This window comes from Phacochoerus africanus, chromosome 10 (assembly GCF_016906955.1).
Source record: "Phacochoerus africanus isolate WHEZ1 chromosome 10, ROS_Pafr_v1, whole genome shotgun sequence".
Lineage (NCBI taxonomy): Eukaryota > Metazoa > Chordata > Mammalia > Artiodactyla > Suidae > Phacochoerus > Phacochoerus africanus.
Genome location: NC_062553.1, coordinates 101,311,520 through 101,334,484, shown reverse-complemented (window position 1 = coordinate 101,334,484; position 22,965 = coordinate 101,311,520). Strand labels below are relative to the sequence as shown.

Below are 22,965 nucleotides of genomic sequence, written 5' to 3'. Positions count from 1 at the left end.
GAGAAAAGGGAACACTGGTAAGCTGTTGGTGGCAATGTAAATTGGTAAAGCCACTATGGAAAACAATATGGAGATCCCACAAAAAATTAAAAATTGAGCTATGATTCAGCAGTTCCAGACATAGGTATTTATCCTAAGACAACAAAAAAACTAATTGAAAAGATATATGCACCCCTATGTTCATTGCAGCATTTTTTACAATAGCCACGATATGGAAACAAGTGCCCATCAACAGATGAATGGATAAGAGTACCCTTTGTGGTTCAGTGGATTAAGGACTCAACATTATCTCTGTGAGGACGTGGGTTTGATCCCGGCCTTGCTCAGTGGATTTAAGATCTGGTATTGCCGCAAGCTGCCACATAGGTTGCAGATGTGGCTCAGACCCAGTGTTGTTGTGGCTGTGGTGTAGTCTGCAGCTGCAGCTCCAATTTGACCCCTGGCCTGTGAACTTATGTAGCTGCAGGTGTAGCTGTAAAAAGAAAAAAAAAGATAGATGAATGGGTAAAAAAATGTGTATATACACATACACACACACAGGGATATTACTTGGCAATAAAAAAAGAATGAAATATTGCCATTTGCAAGAGGGCAGTATGCTAAGCAAAGGAAGTCAGAGAAAGACAAATACTATATGATTTCACTTCTATGTGGAATCTAGAAAAACAAACAAATGAATAAACATAACTAAACAGAAATAAAGTCATAAATACAGAGAATAAACAGGAGGTTACTAGAGGGAAAGGGTAGGGAGAGGAGAGAAGTAACTGGGAGAGATTAAGAGGTACAAACTTTTGAGGTTCCCATTGTGCAACAGAAACAAAACCAAGTAGTAACCATGAGGTTGCGGGTTTGATCCCTGGCCTCACTCAGTGGGTTAAGGACCTGGTGTTGCCATGAGCTGTGGTGTAGGTCGCAGATGCGGCTCGGATCTAGCATTGCTGTGGCTGTGGTGTAGGCTGGAAGCTACAGCTCCAAATCGACCCCTAGCCTGGGAACCTCCATATGCCACAGTTGTGGCCCTAAAAAAAAAAAAAGGTACAAACCTTCAGTTATAAAATAAATGAGTTACAGGTATGAAATGTACAGTGTAGGGAATATAGTCAGTAATTCTGTAATATCTTTGTATGGTGACAGATGGTAACCAGACTTATGGTGATCATTTTGAAGTGTATAGAAATATCGATTCACTGTGTTGTATACCAGGAAGTAACATGGTGTTATAGGTCAATTATGCTTCAAAAACAAACAAATTTATAGAAAAGGAGATCAGATTTGTGGCTGCAAGAAGTGGGGTAAGAGAGAACGGGAAATTGAATGAAAGTAGTCAAAAGTATAAACTTCCAGTTATAAGATAAACAAGTACTAGGGTTGTAATGACAACATGATAAAGAGAGTTAACACTGCTGTACATTATGTGTGAAAATTGGTAAGAGAGTAAATCCTAGAAGTTCTCATTGCAAGGATTATTTTTTCTATTTCTTTAACATGGTACCCATATGAAATGATGGATGTTCATTAAACCTATTATGGTAGTTGCTTCCTGATGGATATAAGTCAATCTTTATGCTATATACAAACTTATATAGTGCTGTTATGTCAGTTATATCTCAATAAAACTGGAAGGAAAAAAAGAAAAGCCTTTAGTCAAAGAAACAAAGCTGAATAAAAAATTTTAAAGAGAATAGACTAGAAAGTAATATGCAAAAGACCTATGAAAAAGTCTATATGAGAAGAAGACATTCAAGACACAATTTCCAGGTAATAAGTTAGAAAGATTTTATACCCTCAAGTAAAGAGTGTATCTATAGTGAGAAGTCATCAAGTATTTTATACCCCAATGAAGAGAGTATAGGGAAAAAGCAGTTAAAGTATTAGATATTAAAATATACACTAATTGAATTGTAAATAAATTAGTTTAATTGTAGAGAGTTTGTTTTTTAACAGACAAAAATAATACCATGCAGGTTTTGCGGAAATCAATTTGACAATATCTATAAAAATAGCAAATGCCAGTCAGAGGACTTTATCCTCTGTGTCATGTGTGTGTAAAATACTTGTAGAATCATATGAGTATAAAACAATGTAAGCGTGACATTATTTACTGCAAGATTGATAGTAAATTATTGGAGATGACATAAATACCCATTTGTTGGAGACTGGCTAAATAAATTATGACAATTCCCATACACTGCAATATGCAGCCATTAACAGGAATGAGGCAGATATTTATATCATGATAATGCAAGTTCTCCAAGGTTTATTGTGAGGACCATGTGGAGGAAATGCAATAGAATAGTAATGTTCATATAATAATATTTATTTGCATTTACTCGTTTTCACATTCGTATCTCTGGAAGGATCCACAAGAAGATGGCAAAAGTGCTAGTTCCCGCTAGGCAGGAACCGGGTGTCAAGTGCAAGGGAGTTTTGCTTGATACGTTTGAGTTCCATTGCAGTCGATGTCATTCACATTTAAGTTCATTAAAAATGATATCATTAAAGAAATAATCGGAGTTCCCTGGTGGCCTAGTGGTTAAGGATTGAGCGTGGTCACTTCTGTGGCTTGAGTTTGATCCCTTGCCTAGGCACTTGTACATGAATTCATCTGAAACAACAAGGAGCAGAATTGACACAGGTGCAAGCAATCTGTGATGTGGTGGTAAAGCTTGGGAAAAATCCTACAGAATGCAGAGAAGAAAGTCGGAGACTGTCCAAAGAGGTATGGAGGACACATCACAAAGGTTCAACCTATAAACAATCAGTATCACCATAGTCTGTGTACTGTGATCCTAACTTTGTAAAGAAAAAGCTACACCTAGAGATTCAATGTCTGGTGAGACTTGCTTCTGGTCCACAGACTGCCATCCTCTCACTGTGTCCTCTCCCGGCAGAAGGGGCAAGATACGCCTCTGGTGTTTCTTTTTTATAAGGGCGCTAATGCAATTCGTGGGCTTCACCTTCATGACCTAATCACCTCCTAAAGGCCTTACCGCCTAATACCATCACACTGGGGATTAGGACTGCAGTTTATACATTTTGGAGAGTTAGAAACATTTAGTTTAAAGCAGGCAGCATAGCAGATTTATGGAAATGAGCCTTATGATAGCAATTGCAACACTTACAATAACCCCAGACTTTGGAGACGTTCCAGATTAAAAACAATTCTGTAAATAACCTTTTCCTGCTTACAATTTCTATACTATAATGTAATTTTATAATACTTTAATTCCTAAAATAATATACTATACTATTATAAATGTACTGATATATAATATATATTATATAACACGTAATATATATGTACTGATATATATTATATATAATATTTATATGAGTGTATATACATAATAGTATGTACTGTTGTTGCCTATACTTGGCCTGTGTCCACCAGTGCCTAGTAGAAACATGGAGACAAAGTTTTGGATGAAGGAGAAAGAATAGCTTTTATTGCTTTGCCAGGCAAAGGAGGCCACAGCAGGCTAATGCCTTCAAGTCTATGTCCTCCACTGGGAAGAATTTCAGAGAGTTTTATAGTAAAAAGGAGAAAAACAGGATTTCAGATAAGAATCATGATTGGGACAAACATGCATTCTTCTTTCTTTGCGGGAATCTTAGTCATCAAAGCTGATGTCAGGAGATTTCAGCTGAATCAAGGTGCTAGTCTTCTGGGCTATTGCCCAGAATAACAGTACTTGCAAAAAGGGCATATTGATCAGAGATTAGAACAAACTAGGAAAGTTCCTGAAAAACATTGTGTGTTAATAATCTTTAACCCATAGGCATTTGTGCTCAGGGTGCCTAATCTGTAGCTTACAGGTGATTGTGTTTAGGGTGCAGTTGAGACAGGGATAAGCACAAGGAAGGACTCTAAGCTGTTCAGTTTTAAAGTATTCGTTTCTAAAAGAAGCGTAAGGAATATAACTCTTCTCTTAGTTGTATAAGATGCCTACATCATTATGTGTATCCCTCAAGGGAACCAGGATCCTGCCCAAGGCCGTGTGCTATTGTTTCTTAACTGCTCCTCCCTGGTCTCTGAATCTCCCTCCTTCCCTGATCAACCACTGTCTGAACCTGCCCCTTAGAACTCAGGCAAGTCCATGGAGGCTGAATGTGGCCTGTTCCTAAAAACAAGAAATGGGAGACACAGAAAGGCTTTTGTGCCCAGCAGCCCCACAGGGCCCTGCCTGGTTACACACACACACACACTCGATAATTGAGTCTATTTGAAATTTAGCCTTTCACCAGGACATTGTTGGAATAGCTGTGTTCCTTGTATCTTTTTTTTTTTTTTTTTTTTGTCTTTTTAGGGCCTCACCCACAGCATATGGAAGTTTCCAGGCTAGGGGTCGAATCAGAGCTGTAGGCGCAGGCCTACAGCAGAGCCACAGCAACACCAGATTCCCAGCGCTGTCTGTGACTTACACCAGAGCTCACGGCAATGCTGGACCCTTAACCCACTGATTGAGGCCAGGAATCAAACCTGCTTCTTCCTCATGGATACAAGTCGGGTTCATTAACCTCTGAGCCACAACGGGAACTCCCTCCTTGTATCTTAAGACTTCTAGTGCTGATGGCATTTTCTCTTTCATGACAATGAGGTATATTGAGTAAGAAGCTAAGGCTTATATATAACATTTAAAATTATTAAGAATAAGCAATTATAAAATATTAAGAGCATCTTTCCCACTGAAGAATCTAGATATCTGTCAAAAGCTTATATTGCCTTAACAGTGAAGATGATCATGGAATTAACAACTTGTTCCTAGTCTCTGTCAGGTTTATTTAGATATAATAACTCCTATACATGGGCATACAGTGAGAAATAGATACGACAAGATGTAGTTGTAATAAATGTAGGTATAATAACAGCTTCTATATATCTGTGTGGAGTGGGGATCCCAGCTTGAACTTAAAGCATGTCTGCAGTTTTATTGACAATTCCGACCCTCTTCCAGCTTGGGATCGCCAGGAGTCTTGGAACAAAACCAGTCTCCTAAACATGCCCAGACATGTTGGAACGACGTGTGCTGCTAAGAGATTAGAAATCATGAAAGTCTATGGGACAGAAAATAGACCTAGTATTTCAGACTAATGAGTTAATCCTGTATTCCATCTTTTTAATTTATTGTTCTAACTTTGGAATCTAGTGCTTACTTAACCATCTGACTACTAGGAATTACTTTTGAAGTATAATATTACAAGAAGACAAAGACCAGAAGAAAGTATTACACACAGGATTTCCTGTCTATAGATTTGCAAAATACTTTAGGACCCTGATTAAATGATTAATGAGGGGGAATGGAATATATCTAAACAATGTACTCACTAAAAGTTCCTGCATAAATGCCATGGATAGGTTGCTCCAATGTCTGACTCAGCGGAAAACATTCTAGTGCTCTCATGTCCACAGAGAAGAAATCTGACAATAGCAGTGTTACCAGAAAAATGTTACCGGAATCCACGTTCTTGTTCACAGAGCCGAAAATTGAACTTCTCAAGAATACACAGGTGGCAAGCAAGCCAAAGTCTTTATTACAGGAAAGCAAATAGTTCCCAGCACAGACACTGGGAAGGGAAGGAAGAATCCCCCTTCCCTAGTTTTCTAAGGAGGTTTTATCTCTTAAAGATGGGGTACCAACATGAGGTCCTGTTATCATTCCTTTTCCCCATTGGCACTGTCCAGTCACCTACATCAGGCCTTATCCATAGGGGTCTTAGAGATGGATATGCCCCATAAGTTTCATGGTTGCTTTGTTCTTCTTTCCCCTAGACTGGGAGTTGCCACTCTTTACATTCTTTCGCTAACAATCAAATGCATAGGTCAGGGGTTAATGTCCACCTTGACATAAAACAAATATACTTTCAATAGTTAATCTTCCAACAAGCAAGGCCTGTTCATCTAGATTTGTCTTTACCAATCTTAAACGATGGATGTTAATCAGGAAATATATCGAAGCCCCCATTTCTACACTAACTAAATCATTATTCATTACTCTGCCTCAGGAGGATGCAATTGTTGGTGTCTGTTGGGAATGAAGTGGCAGGATTAATACTTTATTTAAAAGACCACATCCAAAATATAATACAAGGATGCTGAATTTTTTAATGACAGCATATTCTGCTGTCAAATTGTCCAATGACACTATTCAGTTTCTTTCCTTATAATTCAAAGTCTCTATTCTGGGAGTTCCTGCTGTGGCTCAGTGTGTTAAGAACCCAGCATAGTGTCCATGAGGATGTGGGTTTGATCCCTGGCCTTGCTCTATTTGGTTTTTCCACCAGTTTTTGAAAATAAATATGCAAGAAAATCACAAAAAATAAACTGACATCATTTTCATCTTTTTAACCTCCAATAGTGCTGACTCTGCTCCCCCATTCCACAGTAATTCTGATGTGTGGAGAAAAGGGATTTTCTGATTCTTAACAGAAGTAATAATACTTGAAATCTCAGCACTTTGAGGTTTTTTTTGTCTAAAGCACAAATTAATCTTTTGTATTTTCTCCAAGAATTACTATGATAGTTTCTAATCTGATTGAGACTGTTCTATCAGAGCAAAAGGAAGCCTACATTTTTCCCCCATATTTACAGCAAATATAGCAAGAAGTTTCTCAAGGCATTTAAAGAAAAAGGAAGCATTTTTTTAAAGGAAAACAAATAGCAAGGTGAGGCTGTTATTGGAGCTAATTCCTGCTTTTAGAGCAAATCAAAAAATCATCCGTTACCAGTCCCTTACCTAACCTGCTCTATTCCAACTTCAGTTTTGTGGTATATCCCAGATAAAAAAGCTATCATCAAATGAACATTAGATATACTATTTCCCAACTAATTTTTTTTCTTTTTGCCCAGTTCCAAGGATAAACAAGTTGTTTCTTCTGAGTTCCATGTCTGAAAGTCTTTTTCATAGGTGATATTATTATAAAGCTCAGAAAGACACCGTATATGAAAGTGCTTTAAAATATATGAAGAATCATATAAATGTAAGTCAACATCATTACAAAATCACTTTGTGATATGTCCATTTTTTTCTTTCGTTTTTACTTTTATCCCATCGTTATTTTCTAAATAATCAAAACTGCTATATTGGAATTATAATTTTTGGTTTTACTTTTCAGTAAAACTCATAAAAATACATTTCAAATTTTTATTTTAGATTGAGGGTGATATGTTTTAAAAGTTTGGAAAACACAATCTTAAGAAGTCATTTTCTAAAAAGTAGCCATAAAACTTATGGTTAACCAGCTGCTTTGGTTGTTGTTGTCATCAAAACTGCCATGGAAGTCAAATTTCATAGCCTGGGTATGCAGCCCTCAGAAATCTCGTCTTATACTTCAAGGTAATACAAACTGTTACAAAAGTCATTTAGGGGAAAAAGATTAATAGTCCTAATAAGTTAGCTCTTTCTTTTCCTAGTGATTATAAACAAAGATCTCCTCTGAGAAAGAGAATGCATGCAAAAGAAGGCAAAGAAACCAAGAGCAAATTCTTAGATGGCTCCAAACAGAGGGAGAATGCTCTGTTTGGCCCATGTCCTGTTCCTAGGGGTTCTGCTTAGACCAGTACTACAGCAAGCACACATTTTGTGTATTAAACATGCAAGAAGGAAAAACTAAAACCTGAAATGCCGTCTGCTTCCAGTAAACTGCATGCTTTTTTTTTTTTTTTTTTTTTCTGGTTTATCGCAGATGGAAGATCTGGCTTCCTTCTCTGCTGCTTCCCCTGACTATTGCTTTAGTGTTTACTCTAGTATCATAACTTAATTTTTTTTATTAGCCCAAGTAAAAATAAGAAGGAAAGGAGTAAGCCCATTCATTAAAAACAGTATAAAATAATGCATTGCAAAGAAAAAAATGGGATTTGAGTGTTAGCTACAGTTCATTCTCTAGAATGGATAATTTTAGGGGCTCTCAGGTCAGTGAACACTAACCAGAGCAGAGACCTGTGCATGAAACTGTCCTACTTCACTGTTATTGGTCCTTAGTTCATCTTCCCTCAGTTTTCGCTCATCTAGAGACTAGCATTAAAGAGTCAACTCCAATAAAAGAATGTTCTACATTCTCAATATGCCTTCTTTAAAAGTGTCCCCCTTGGGCCACACCCACAGCATGTGGCAGTTCCGGGCCAGGGATCAAACCTGCACCCCATCTACAACCCAAACCACAGCAGTGACAATCCCAAATCCTTAACCACTAGGCCACCAAGGAACTCCTAAAAGCTCTTTTTTACTGAAGCTTGGTCATTTTGCTCTCTTCATCTTTTAAAACCCTCAAGATGTGGATTGAGCCTGAAGACTGGCAGGATATACCTCCCCAAATATGCCACTGGACATAAAGATAATTCCTATCTAAAGGAGCTTGAAAAACAGCAGATTCAAGAAGGGTGCTCTAGTCACCTCTTTTCTTCCTGAAAGCAGAAGATAAAACAGCCTTGTCAAAGATGCCCTCCCTGTACCAGGAGGAAAAGCATAGTCTTACCACCAGAGACGAGGAATGAAGGCCGAGAGAATGTACAAGCGAAGCTTGTTAAAGTCACTCATCTTCTTTTTTTCTCCCCATATATTTTAGTTACTGTTCCACAACTTTCTCTCTTTGTTCAACCAGGGGCCTTAAGCCTGGCCCCTTCTCTGGGGCTTCATTTTCCTGTAAAGGCTCCCATATACATGTAAAATTAAAATGTGTATGCTTTCTCCTATTAATTTGTTTTATGTCCACTTAATTCTCTGGCCCAGCGAGAGACCATAAGCAAGGAGGGGAGAAGTTTTGCTCCCCTTCAAGGCTGAGTATGTTATACACAATGGCTCAGATTCTTTTAAACTGCTTTTCATTAGAGCTTGCTGTTCCTCTCGTCCATGTGGAATGAGTATTCTTGGGACTGGAGTTGTGGTCGTCATAAAGTTCATCTTCCAAAGATTCTACTTACTTTCCAGTTTCTTGCTTTTTACTTGAACTGTCTGCCTTGGGTAGACATTAAAGAGGGAGGCACTTCGGCAGGAAATGAGATAAAGATTTCCAAATGGCACACCTCCATAAAATGAAATACACACATGTTTTCCCATAGGGACGTTGTATATTTTGATAGTTAAAATTTTTGTTAGTAACTCCTGATGACCTGCTTAATATTTTTTGCTATGCAGAAGCTTTTCCTCTTGAAAAATAACTGAATAAAAAGGGAAAATACTATATTATCCATATATTTTAAGCAAAAATTTTTATTTTGTGAGCAATTATTTTTAGCAATATTAAAAATTTTGTGGAATACCAATACTTACTTACTTTTTAAAAATGATTATTTAAAGGATCAGGTTATCCGGAAATATGTTTCAAAGGGGAAATAGATTCATTGAAAAAGTAAGTAACGCATGTACTGTATAAAACTCTGAATTTCTAGTCATCACTTGATAATTAAATTGAGTATGCAATCAGCTAAGCTAATACGAAACATGGTTTGAAACTTTATTGATTTTGACTAAAAGCAGATTACATTGTTAAGAACTGTATATAATCCAAAAAAGTATGCTTTAGATTACCTTTTTAGGTTGGAGATTGAGTTATAAATTCATAATACTTTTTTTTTTTTTTTTTTTTTTGCTTATTGGGGCCGTACTTGTGGCACATGGAGGTTCCCAGGCTAGGGGTCCAGTCAAAGCTACAGCTGCTGGCCTATGCCACAGCCACAGCAATGCAGGATCTGATCTGCATTTGCAAACTACAGCACAGCTCACGGCAACACCAGATACTTAACCCACTGAGTGAGGCCAGGGATAGAACCCACAATCTCATGGTTCCTAGTCAGATTCGTTTCTGCTGTGCCACGAAGGGAACTCCATAAAATCATAATACTTAATAAATATAGAAAACATAGAGTCTTAGAGAAGAATTATATGGACTATAAACTATGGTTAAAAAAAATTTTAATCTGGAGTTCCCTTGATGGCTCAGTGGTTAATGAACCCGACTAGGATCTGTGAGGATGCAGGTTCAATTCCTGGCCTCAAGCAGTGGGTTAATGATCCGGCATTGCCATGAACTGTGGTGTATATTGCAGATGCGGCTTGGCTTGGCTCCTGCGTTGCTGTAGCTGCGGTATAGGCCGGCAGCTGAAGCTCTGACTCAACCCCTAGCCTGGGAACTTCCATATGCCATGGATGTGCCCCTAAAAATAGCAAAAAAAAAAAAAAAAAAAATTAAATCGGTTTGCCATAGTAACAAACAGAAATAGCAATACCAGGCAAAATTGGCATCACTGGCCAAATTGTATGCATCTTGAATTCATTTGTGGTGTAGAAGTTAATCCTGTTCTTCAGATATGTCTTTCTCTCTCTCTGTCTCTCCCAACACATGCATGTGCACACACATAGACACATACATTCAACTTCTTTGTCCCCAGTCTATCAGAGAACATTATTTCTTGATTCATTTATCTTTAAAAAACGTATTATGCCTCTACATAGTAGCATGGCATAGTAGTAGCTATGTAGTTGCAAGTTAAGTAGACACTGGTCTTACAGTTGCTGATAGTCAAATGGAAGAAATAAATTCTGACACAAACAATTACAGTAGAAAATAGAGTCACACATCATAAAATGAGCATTCGATGGTTCAACAGATGTCATTTTGCTTTGGGGAAGCCAGAAAAGTCTTATGAAAAAGAATATCATTTAGCACAGACTCTGCAGGATGATGAGGTTTTTTATAGAAATAATGGCAGAAAAGCTGAGAGGGCTGATGGAAACCAGCAGCATTCGCAATGACACAGAGAAGGGACCCTGAGCATGTCGTTCTATTTAGCTGTAATGTAAAAAGTGGCAAGTAGCTGGCAGGGCACTGAGTGGAGAGAAGCCTGAAAAGGTAAGTAAAACCACCAGTGAAAAATATCCTTTATTGAGAAGAAAGTGCAGATCCCTTGGGGTTCTGGAGGAAGAGCATGGTTAGACTGTAGCTAGAGATTGATGAGCAGGTTTCACAGGACCCAGAAAAACAAAGGGGGCAGTGGAAATGGACAAGAGATCCAAGCCAGGGATAGTTCTGTATCTTTAGGACCTGGTAATCCGAAGAACTTGGGAGCTAAAGATGTTAGTTACTCTTGGTTACAGCCAAGTAACAGCAGGTTAAATTGAACTAACTTAGGCAGAAAGAGTTCACAAAACCCAAGGAGGGGCTGAAACCCAGCCATGGGAGTAGTTAGAGCCGTAGACGCAGGGACCCAAATGCTTGCCTGTCTCTTATCTGTCCTTCCTGTGAGCTGCTGCCAAGCTTCCCTCCTATAGAAGAAACATGGCAAACGCGGTTGTTAATATCTCCTGAGGTTTGTATCTTTTACCTTCTACCACTGAGAGGAAATGACAGATAGGCATTGCTTTTTCTTCTCAAATCCAAACCTCCCAGGAAATACCTATAACATTTTAAAGTGCTTCCTGTGTACCAGGCACTGTGCTAAGCAATTTACATGTTTTATCTCACTTGATGCTCATGTTTAACCGTCCAATGAAATAGGTCCTCTTATTAACCTGGCTGTATCATTCAAGAAACCATGCCACCTAGCTCGAGGAGAGTGGAGGCTAGTAACCCAGTGATTGAAATCCTGCTATTTACTCCAGAGTAAAGCTCTTAACCACAGTACACTGCCACTCTCCACAGGCACACTCTGTGTGTGGCTCGCCCTCGAGCCAGTCATCTGAGGCCAGAGAAGGTAGACCTATGAGACCGTGGCCACATAGTCAGGATGGAACAGTTCTTGAAGAAACAGGACTGGCAGAGAAAAAAGCCTCTAGAAAGCTACTGAACAAAGAGAAATCCAATGGATGGAGCTAGTGTGCTGACAGGTAAGTCATCAGGAAGTAATCATTTGCAAGAGAGCATAATGAGTTTGCTAAGTTTAGTCTGGGCTGGCTGATCATGTAGATACATATAGCCACCAGGTAAGTGGGAATGAGTCAGCTCTGCACTCAGAGACTAAGTTTATAATTTAGGAGTCACACTCAAAGCCGTGGTAATGGGAGTTCTTCCCGTCGTGCCTCAGCAGTAACGAACGCGACTAGTAGCCATGAGGACTCAGGTTCAGTCCCTGGCCTCGCTCAGTGGGTTAAGGATCTGGCGTTGCTGTGAGCTGTGGTGTAGGTCGCAGATGTGGCTCAGATCTCGCATTGCGGTGGCTGTGATGTTGGCCGGCAGCTGCAGCTCCTATTCGACCCTTAGCCTGGGAACCTCCACAGGCTGGGTGCGGCCCTAAAAAGCAAAAACAAACAAACAAACAAACGAAACGTGGTAATTTAAGCAAAGGGAGTGGATGTTTGTTGAGGAAAAAGTATGGAGAGGGTTCTAAAAATGAAAGAGAGAGTGGGATATCCTGGTGGAGGAGCAGGGGAAAGGAACTTGGGAAGTACCTCCATGTTTGGTGAGCAGGAAAAGGAAAAGGTAGTAATGATGGAAGCAGAGAAGCAGCCACCAGGAAAAGAGGAAAAGGATGAGAGAGAAGAATCCAAAGATAAGAACATTGCAAGATGATATAATGACAGTGTCATCTCACAACAGAGAAGGAAGGCCTAAAACAATCTAATTAGACAGCAATCACCAGTGTCCACTTTTCAGCAATGCATGGGAGGAAATATTTAAACTAATAATAATGGTTTAAGGAGTGGAGAGAGCAATGGGTCACAAAGTGGGTCGCAGGTGTAGACAAGTCTTTCCTTCATCTTTGGGGGGTGACGGAAAGAAGAGAAGTAGGATGGAAAAAAGTGTTTTATGACATGGGAGCCCCAGGTCTGCTGTAGGCCCAGGGGACAGAGCCAGTAGAAAAGGAAGAATCACACATGAGCAGCTCTGGGAAGGAAGGCCTTGTAGCACCTCATCTATCTGGAACCTAGTGAACCAGCCACCTCCACTATCCAGAATACAACCAAACAAGCAACAAGCAAAAATGGTCTCAACAGCCTAAATCAGTACCATTATATTTTTTAATTAAGTTCACAGGTTTCAAGTAAAAGAAAACTCTGATTCTTTTGCAAAACCGAATTAGTCTTGGTCTCCTCTAGGTCCAAGATGGAGAAATGTTTCTCCTGGGCTCCAGTCTGATGGTAGGAAACCTACCCACATAGACATGTGATAAAAAGTTAAATTCCCATTTAATTAGCTGAGGATACGCAATCCCACAGGACATTAGGAGGCCACAGAGCAGGAACAGATGGAGTATATTTCCTCTACCCAGGGTCCTTGGGGACAGAGTTGGGATAGGGACAAGAAGATAAAACTGACACCGTCTGTCGGGAGTAAGGTTTTTCTACCTGGAAAAGGAATTCTAGCTAAAATCCTGTTCTCATGCTAGGCGTTAAATCCCCACTCTACACTGATACCACTTGTCATTCTATTTAATGGAAGGCTTACAAATACAGGTTCTCCTGGTCCTTGAACCATTCTCAGCATCAGCAGGACACATCAGTGTGTAGTCAATGCCCAGGTATCCTCACATAATAGCTGTGCTTGCAGTTCTTCAATGCCCCGGAAAGTTCATTTTCCCTCTGGGCCACAGATCCTCTGGTGCCTCTTACATCCCTTCCCCACCCATCTGCATCCTGCCCTGTGCCCCAAGAGGGGCATCTCTAGGAACTGCATCAAGGAGATCTACCTTACCTTGCAGGTTCCAGTTGTAGTTAGCCAATAAGAAGCACTGGAAGGACACTGGGCTATAGGAGGTAAGTGAGGTCCGGGTTTATTCTCACGCCTCCCTCCCAGCAGGGTCTTTGTAAGTTAGCTGCAGCCTCCCACCCAGCAGTTAGATCGAGACCCTAGTAGCTGCTCCCCCTGCTTGTTCCTCGAACCTAGAGGTTATAATGGCTCCCACTGTTATAACTCAGGGTTAGCAACACAGGGTGTAGCCAGGTACAGCTTATTTAAACCCTACTTAACCTCCGTAAATAGAGTATTAAACTCTCTTCAAATCACCCAGTTCGAGGTGCCATTTATTTCTTGCAGGACCTGACTGCTACCACCATCCCATGGCAGATAGTTTTCAGCTCCCAGGCTGATTCTGTCGATTGGAAGGAGCTACTTGGAGCATTTTTTGTGAAATATCCTAAGACCTCATCCAGGGGTTTGGTGATTGGTGGGTTGTGATTGACTGGGTGCATGATGGAGAAGAGTCATTCTCAAACTAAGTGTTGGCAATCCCTCTTCTAGTTTTTAACCATCATCCCATGCCCAGATTCTTGGAAGATTTAAAACCAAGCAGAGGAGTTCCCGTCGTGGCGCAGTGGTTAACGAATCCGACTAGGAACCATGAGGTTGCGGGTTCAGTCCCTGCCCTTGCTCAGTGGGTTAACGATCCGGCGTTGCCGTGAGCTGTGGTGTAGGTTGCAGACGCGGCTCGGATCCCGCGTTGCTGTGGCTCCGGCGTAGGCCAGTGGCTACAGCTCCGATTCGACCCCTAGCCTGGGAACCTCCATATGCCGCGGGAGCGGCCCAAAGAAATAGCAAAAAGACAAAAAAATAAAAATAAAAATAAAACAAAGCAGAGAGAGATTTGTTACAAGTGGGCAGTCTGACAACAGGACAGAATTGTGGTTGACAGACTAGCAGAGAGGAGCCTGAAAGGAAAGCTTGAAAAGAAAGTGAACATACAAGCAAACAGAAGCCACACTGTGTAAATGATAGCAAACTTCAGGCCAGTCTAGTGTTCGATCTGCCCAGATAATAAAGGTGGTCTTCAATTTAAAAAGGCTGGGAGGGAGTTCCCATTGTGGCACAGTGGAAACAAATCCAACTAGGAACCATGAGATTGTGGGTTTGATCCCTGCCCTCGCTCAGTGGGTTAAGGATCCGGCATTGTCGTAAGCTGTGATGTAGGTGGTAGACACGACTCGGATCCTGAGTTGCTGTGGCTGTGGTGTAGGCTGGCAGCTGTAGCTCCGATTTGACCCCTAGCCTGGGAATCTCCATATGCTGTGGGTTCAGCCCTAAAAAGCAAAAAAGTAAAAATAAAAAGATAAAAATGTTAGAAGCTCCTGTTGTGGCTCAGTGGTTAATAAACCCGACTAGTATCCATGAGGACATGGGTTTGATCCCTGGCCTTGCTCAGTGGGTTAAGGATCCAGTGTTGCCTTGAGCTGTGGTGTAGGTCGCAGACACAGCTTGGATCTGGAATTGCTGTGGCTGTGGTGTAGGCCAGCAGTGGAGTTCCTATTTGACCCCTAGCCTGGGAACCTGCATATGCTGTGGGTGCAGCCCTAAATAAACAAAAGACAAAATAATTTTAAGAATTGAAAAAAAAGGAGTTCCCGTCGTGGCGCAGTGGTTAAGGAATCTGACTAGGAACCATGAGGTTGCGGGTTCGGTCCCTGCCCTTGCTCAGTGGGTTAACGATCCGGCGTTGCCGTGAGCTGTGGTGTAGGTTGCAGACGCGGCTCGGATCCCGCGTTGCTGTGGCTCTGGCGTAGGCCGGTGGCTACAGCTCCGATTCGACCCCTAGCCTGGGAACCTCCATATGCCGCGGGAGCAGCCCAAGAAATAGCAACAACAACAACAACAACAATAACAACAACAAAAAGACAAAAAAAAAAGAATTGAAAAAAAAAATAAAAAGGCTAGATATGTTTGCCCTACTTTCTTTTAAAAAGGCAGAAAGTGTTTCATACATTTTAGAAAGATTTCCAACCCAAAGGGCTAGAGTGGATATTAATGATCTGAAAAAACTGTCCCATAGCTTGCTGGCCAGTTCATATCCCACGTCAGTTCATCAGTATCTGGAGAGACTGCATAATAGGTCAGTTACCCACTGCTGCCATTGCCAGAATTCCTAAAATTCCTGTCTGTCACAATAGGCAGTGACAGCTAATGACTGCAACCCTCTTAAAGATCAAGAGCCAATGATGTCAAATGAGGGCCAGGGGTGGGGGTGGTGGGCATGTCTGTTTCTGCCCTGGCCTTGCTGTACTGGGCCCTTGCCTTCTCTGTGCCTCCCAGGTCTGGTTGCTACCCTTTTCCACTGCAATGGAACTTACTCCTTGTCTAGACTCTGTTTTGAACAGTGTAACACTGATCATTTCTCCAGGGTTTACAAGCTAATGGGAAAAGCCATGTGAGCCTTCCTCTGACCCCAGAGAACAGAGGCCCCAATTCATAGCAACTTTCTGGGGCCACGTGGCAGCCACTGCTGAATCTGTGTCACGCACAGACTAAACAGCTAATGAGCGATTCAGCAGCTTCCTGTGAACAGACCACTGTGCTGAGCTTTGTAGGGGGACATGAAGGGGTGTGAGGAGTTGGGGCCCATCTGAATAAGCTCCCAGTCTGGTGAAGAAGGCAAGCATGAGCACTACTAACTGCTGTTATAGAAAACATTTTGCCAAACTAGTCTGGCCACCATGCAACCTGAGCACGCTAGAAAGGTGCTCTGGACCTGGGCCTCTCGGAGAGTTGTGAGGGCTCCGGACACTGGACCCCGCTTCCCATCCAATGTGATGACCAGCTGGAAAGAAGAGTTATACTCTTGCCTTGTCAGCCAGCTAGATATGTGCACCCAGAATCTGGCTTCATTTGGTGACTCTCCTCTATCATGCCCTGTATCCAGCTCTTATCTAAATTCCTGCTCAGAGGATTTCCCACTGTGGATCAACGGAAATGAGTCTGACTAGGCTCCATGAGGATGCAGGTTCAATCTCGGGCCTCCCTCAGTGGGTTAAGGATCCGGCCTTGCTGTGAGCAGTGGTGTAGGTCACAGACACAGCTTGGGATCCCAAGTTACTGTGGCTATGGTGTAGGCCGGCAGCTGTAGCTCTGATTCAACCTCCGGCCTGGGAACTTCCATATGTCCCAGGTGCAGCCCTAAAAAGACAAAACAAAACAAAACAAAACAAAAAAAACTAAATTCCTGCTCAGAGAGACCTGCTGAGAGCATTTCTTGAGCGACATAGCTCTTCCTCATTTGGCAAGGAATACACTCAGTTTTGTTTTGTATTGCTTTTGCCCAGCTCTCCTGGTGTTTGTACTTTGGCACTAGAAACAATGCCAATAAATGGATGCTGTGAAGAAGTATCTGCTGATCTGGACTTAAGAACGAGAGGGTTCTGACAGGCCAAGCAAGTAGAACAGTCATCTTATGCTCAAAAAGCACCCACTCCCTGATGGTTTTCTGAGAAGAGTTTTTAACAGGTGGGAGGTCGGTAGGGTGTGTGGTCTTCCTCTGATTGGCTGGTGGTGAGGTAAGAAGGTGGTGTTCCAGGAATCTCAGTTGTCAGCCTCTGGTTCCAACCAGTCTGTGGTCCCTCTGATTGTGTTCCAACGTTATCCTTCTTCACTTGGGTGGAGGCCTTATTTCCTGCAGAAGACGTCAGAGGTATGTAACAGATGGTTAAATGTATATCTTGAGAAGGACACAGGACCCTGCCCCATCACTGCAGCTACTGTTTTTTTGATTGCCTTTCCGTTGTTTCTGCGTTCCTTTCCTTCCCTAATTAGTAACTGTTTAAATCAACTCTTTGGAACTCAGGGGAGGTCTAGGAGGCTGAAAGCCTTTTACCTACAAACAAAAAACTGGGAACACAGAAAGGGTTTTATATTCTGGAGGGGACCCCACAGGGTCCAGCTCAGATTTGCCTCTTTCTGTGATGCCCCCATGCACATAAAATTAAAAATTAACAAATGTGTATGCATATTCTCCTCTTAATCTGTCTGTTGTCAGTTTAATTTCACAAGTACCTGCCGCTAAACCTTAGAGGGTGGAGGAAAAGATTTTCCTCCCCTACGTCTGTCATCTGATCTATCAAAACATAATCTAATTGGCCCCAGTCAATTCGGTTATTTCAGTGAGTTTCAAATGTCAAGTTTAAACTTGGTCAGTCATTCAAGAATTTTCCCCAACTTCTCAATTCTCCCAAAGTGGCACCTGTGTTTGGGGGAATGTCTTTGATTCCCTAGAAGCAGAGCCTGAGGCAGGTAATCTTTGGCAAGTGATTGATTGAAGAGATGCTTTCAGAAAAAAAGCTGTAAAAAGACAATGAGGGGGAAAGGATACTGCAGGAAAAAAGCTAAATACAGTGAGATTGCTGCTGAAATCTAGCCTCAGCTTGCTGGGGAGCCCTGGTGTCTGAATGGCACCACAAAGTCGATGTTCCTTGTAACTGCAGAACCAATCCAAACTGGCCTTATCCGGTTTCTAAAAAAAAAAATACTGAGTTGTTTTTAGAAACAGCAGTAACAGGTCATGTGGCCAAAGCATGTCCAGAAGAGGAAATTTTAACTAAAATAACACCTGCAACCAAAGTTCCTCACCACGGAACCAAAGGTCTAGACACGAACGGAACCTGAAGCCAGAACCCTTTCAGAAGCCAAGGGTCCAAGAAGTTCCAGTGCTGAAGCCCCTTTATCATGCCTTATAAATGGCCAAGTTCCAAGGCCCTCCAATGGAAAGCTGCCCTGCCAGTGCTTCCACGTGACAGCCCTCCTCCTCTAACTCATAAAAGCTAGACTGAACACCCTATGGGGGGGACAGATCTGAGCTTTGCCCCTGTCTCCTTGCTTGGCAGCCCTGCAATAAAGCCTCTTCTGTCTGCCAAAGACCATTGCTTCGGTAGTTGGTCTTTCCGTTACCCAGCAGCCAACAAGCCCACTTGCTCTGTTAAACCCTGAGGCAAGGAGCATAGGTTTTTGTCAGTCAATCATTGGTTCCCTGGTTGGGGTGAGGTGAGTTAAATTCCCGGGTAGCTGTGGGCAGTTCCCTGGTGAGGACAAGTCTCTGGAAAAGGGTCGATCCACAAGCTACCATCTGACGACAGTCACAACAGCTGAGGGTGGCATCCTGGTCAAACCAACAATGTCTCCTGGAGGGAGCTTCCCAGGTATCCAGGCACTGGGCCCGTGTCCTGGGTACTTGTCTTCTACCACTGTCATCCGGTGGTCTCCACTTATCAGCACTTGCTGATACGGGTGGCGTACAGGTGTGCCAGCCCCTGGGGTCTTCAGGTGGCCACCATCAACTGAGCTCTGAGAAAGCATCTGATCCCCATGTGTAGCTGATGCTGTAGCCCTTCGGCATCCCAGCCCTGAGAGCCCTATAGCCCTCCTCTCTTCCTTTCTCTCTCTCATTCTTACCCTCTCCTCCCTCCCAGGGCTGGGGAGCACTGCCTGAGCTCTGCACCTTCTGAGATGAGCAAGGGGGGTGAGGCTGCCCCAGGATCTGTGTGGGTCTTAGTAGACTCGGTGACATCCTGGACATCAGACCCCCTTGTCTTGGCATTTTGAGAACTTTTCAGGAGATCTCTTCAGCTACTTCCGGGTTTCAACCCTGAGAAAGCAGGATGAGCTCCTTCCCTGACCCACACGCCAGCCCCTTGCTCTAGGCGCCTTCCTTCCCTCTGCTGCAGCAACGCTGCTGCTCTCGTCTCTGGCCTGGTAGGTTCTTCATCTACTTTCTTTACAAGGTACTTTTTCTGTTAAACTTCACTGGGGGATTTTTCTGTTGCTATTTAAAAGTAAGCTTTTGGAACTCAAAAAACCTCTCTCCCTCAAAAAGCTCTGACTTTTTCTTTTTTTTCTTTCATAACTATTGTCTCAGCTCTGGGTTTCAAAAGTCTATTCTTGAACTAAAGCTGGACGATAATTTTTTTCTTTGTTTTTCATTCCTGCCTTAATAATGCTTATCCTCCCTAAGGCAACGGATGCCTCCCACTAAATAATAAGGCTTTTGAAACAAGGAGGATTTCAGATGAGAGGGCACAACCTCACCACCGCCGTAAGGGAATAATAAGACCACAGGCATTGAAAAGTTGGGGGCCAGTCTTGGAGGTACAGGAAGGACAAGAATTTTGCTAAAGAGGAGGAAGCGTGCCAGAAAGGCAAATGGAAAGAAATGTGGGAAGAAATCAAGATGAGTTTTTAGAGGTTTCAGTTTCAGGCTCAGTAGGGGAATCCCGAGATCATTTGATTTCTTTGCCTCTCCTGGGGCTCGAAGGCATGTCCAGACTTGCAGGATCTTGACCCTGCAGAAGAGGCTAAAATGGAAGAGAATAGGAAGAGAAGCCCCTTTGAGTCTGTTTAAGATATTTAAGTAGGCAGCAATGAATATTTGGCCTTGGTCCAGATATGCCAACAAACATCCCCAATGTCTGCTCTTAGAGAAGAATTTAAAAGACACAAGATTTTAGTTCAACATTATGTCTAAGAGCTAACTAAAAAGAGTAATATGGAACTAGTAAAGGGGGAAATATTAGTTTTCTTCATTTTAGGAAACACAGATGAAGAGGGAATATTGTTCTGGTTTAAAAATTAGAATTAGTGGTGTGGAGTCTGGGTCAGCTGGCCCCAAGTATGCCAAAGTGGCATATTGATTATTTTGAATTAAAGTTACTTAAGAAATAGCCAGTACAGGAAGGACACTCTGACTCTCCTTCGTCTCTCTGAAAGCAGGAAATAAATCCCCCGTGTGAAAGGTGCCCTTCCTGTGCCAGGAGGTCAGGAGATGTTCTTATCATCAGAGAAAGGGAGGGCTGTGTAAGCAACACTTGTGACTCTACAGTTTTACTAGCCCAAGCCCAAACTTCTTTGTCTTGTCACTTCATAAAGGTATTGTTTCTTGGTCTAAAAACTATAAAAGCTGCCTGTTTTGGGTCATTTCTTTAGGTTCCCTATCCATGTGAGACCTCTGTACATACAAAATTAAATTTGCTTCTCTCCTGTTAATCTGTCTTGTGTTAGTTAGACCAACCAAAAGAACCCAGAAGTATAGGAGGAAAATTTTCCCCTCTTCAACAATGGCCTGGTTGAAAACAGGCCTAGTAATTTCAATAAAATGTACAGCTATCCAATGAGTTCCAGCAACTTACCAGAGTAAACTAAGGCTTGGCCACATAATTCCTCTTGGTTTCAGATATTTGGGTCAAAAAAACATTTGCAAACTTTTTAAAAAAGTATTTTTGTCCATTTATAAATAACTATTGAGAGTTTGTTTTTTTCACTTTTGGGTCTTTTAGTTGATAATTTATAATCAGTCATCATCTCTGAATTGGTTTATAGTTGATAAATCATAATGACATTTACTGAGAATTTATTAGATGCACTTTACATATAGTGTCTCATTTAATCCTCATTTAACCATGTGAGATGGAGTCCCCTTTTATAACTGGAAAAATTATTAAGAAAACACTATACACAGGTGCTAAGTACTTTGGTTTTATTTGCTTCTGTTTTCATTGTATTGGAGTATAGTTGACTTATAATGTTCTACATATACATATATCTATTTTTTTCACGTATAGGTTATTACGGACTATTGAGTAGATTTCCATGTGCTGTACAATAGGTCTTTGTTAATTATCTGTTTTATATACAGTAGTGTGTATGTGTTAATCCCATCCTCCTAATTTATCTCTCCCCCAGACGGTTTCCACTATGATAACCACAAATTTGATTTTGAAATCTGAAGCACTAACTGTTTTGTATGTGGCATCTCATTTAATCCTTTAATAAAATATATCTAGTATTATTGGGATTTGGGTCCACCTGCCTGCCGTGCAACAAAGCCATCTACTAACACCATGTTGTGGTGAAGGAAAGTACAGTGTTTATTTGTGAGGTGCCAAGCAAGGGGAACAGGTAGCACACACTCAAAAGACTGAAACTTCCTGATAGCTTTCAGGCGAGGGGTTTTTAAAGGCAACATTTGATGAGGGTTATATCTCATGAACTTTCTTCTAATTGGTTGGTGGTGAGATAACAGGGTGATGTAGGAATCTTAATCATGAACTTTCTGGTTCTGGTTGGTCTAGGGTCAACCTGCTTGTGTTCAGCAAGTAGTCACCATCCTCCACCTGGACAGGGATCTCAGTTTCTACAGAACAACTCAAAGACATGCATCAAATTATTATGTATATCTCCTGATGAGGAACTGGGACTCTGTTTTATTACTACCTATTGCTTTCTTGACCACTTTCCCTTTGTTTCTGAATTAATTCCCTTATTTCCCTAATTAGTAACTGCTTGAGTCTTCTCTTTGAAACTCAGGGAAGGCCTAGGAGACTGAAACCTCTTTCTTTTCTCTCTTTTTTAAATTTATTTTTTATATTTTTTGGCCATACTGTGACATGCAGAAGTTCCTGGGCCAGGGATCAAACCCACTCCACAGTAGTGACAATGCCAGATCTTTAACCTGCTAGGCCATCAGGGAACACCCAGCCTTTTCCTTTAAACAAAAATGGAGTTCCCGTTGTGGTTCAGTGGTTAACGAATCCGACTAGGAACCACGAGGTTGCAGGTTCGAACCCTGGCCTTGCTCAGTGGGTTGAGGAGCTGGCGTTGCCGTGAGCTGTGGTGTAGGTTGCAGACGTGGCTCGGATCCCACATTGCTGTGGCTGTGGCATAGGCCAGTGGCTACAGCTCCGATTAGACCCCTAGCCTGGGAACCTCCATATGCCACAGGAGTGGCCCAAAAAATGGCAAAAAGACCAATAAATAAATAAATAAATAAAAATAAACAAAAATGGGGCACATGGAGGAGCTTTTGTACCCTGAGGGCCCTGCAGGGTCCTGCTTGGTTTCAGTCCCCTCTTGTCTTTGATACTCCTCAATCCAGAGGGAAATAAGAGTGTGATAAGTAAGGGGGTAAAGTTTCAGATAGAGAGATGAATTATAAACTTGGCAGGGGACCTTAATTTTGGAGGGACTCAGTTTCACTCTGAGGTTCTATTATTTTCCCCATTTTATAGATGAGGACATCGAGATTCAGATAGATGACTTTTAAGGTGATAAAACTAGTATGTGATGCAAGAAGTGTTTAAACACAAGCCTATCTATTAACCCAATGTAATGTAAAAGATAGAAATAATCTGTATGTTCAATAATAAGTAATCAGTTAAATAAGTTAGTGATACATTCCTGTAATTGAATATAATGCAGCCATCAAAAATGATGCTGAACATATACCACAGTGACTTATTAAAAAAAAAACTTCAGCTAAAAAAAGCAGGTAACACATTATGTACA

At 41.6% G+C, this 22,965-nt stretch overlaps 1 protein-coding gene across 8 annotated transcripts in view; it reads left to right on the top strand.

Annotated features, from left to right (window-relative positions):
• The window catches only part of BBS12 (Bardet-Biedl syndrome 12), a 77,336-nt gene that overhangs the window by 41,560 nt on the left and 12,811 nt on the right, over positions 1–22,965 (top strand). For 3 of the 8 annotated variants that reach the window (XR_007137513.1, XR_007137519.1, XR_007137512.1), the window contains exon 3: positions 11,638–11,822. The exons of 1 other annotated variant lie outside the window; for it this stretch is intronic. The gene's annotated coding sequence lies outside the window, so the exon portion shown is untranslated. Of the gene's footprint in view, positions 1–11,637; positions 11,823–17,237; positions 17,327–19,207; positions 19,381–22,965 lie in introns of those variants that run through there. 4 more of the 8 variants (XR_007137516.1, XR_007137515.1, XR_007137517.1 and 1 more) reach the window with 3 other exon arrangements.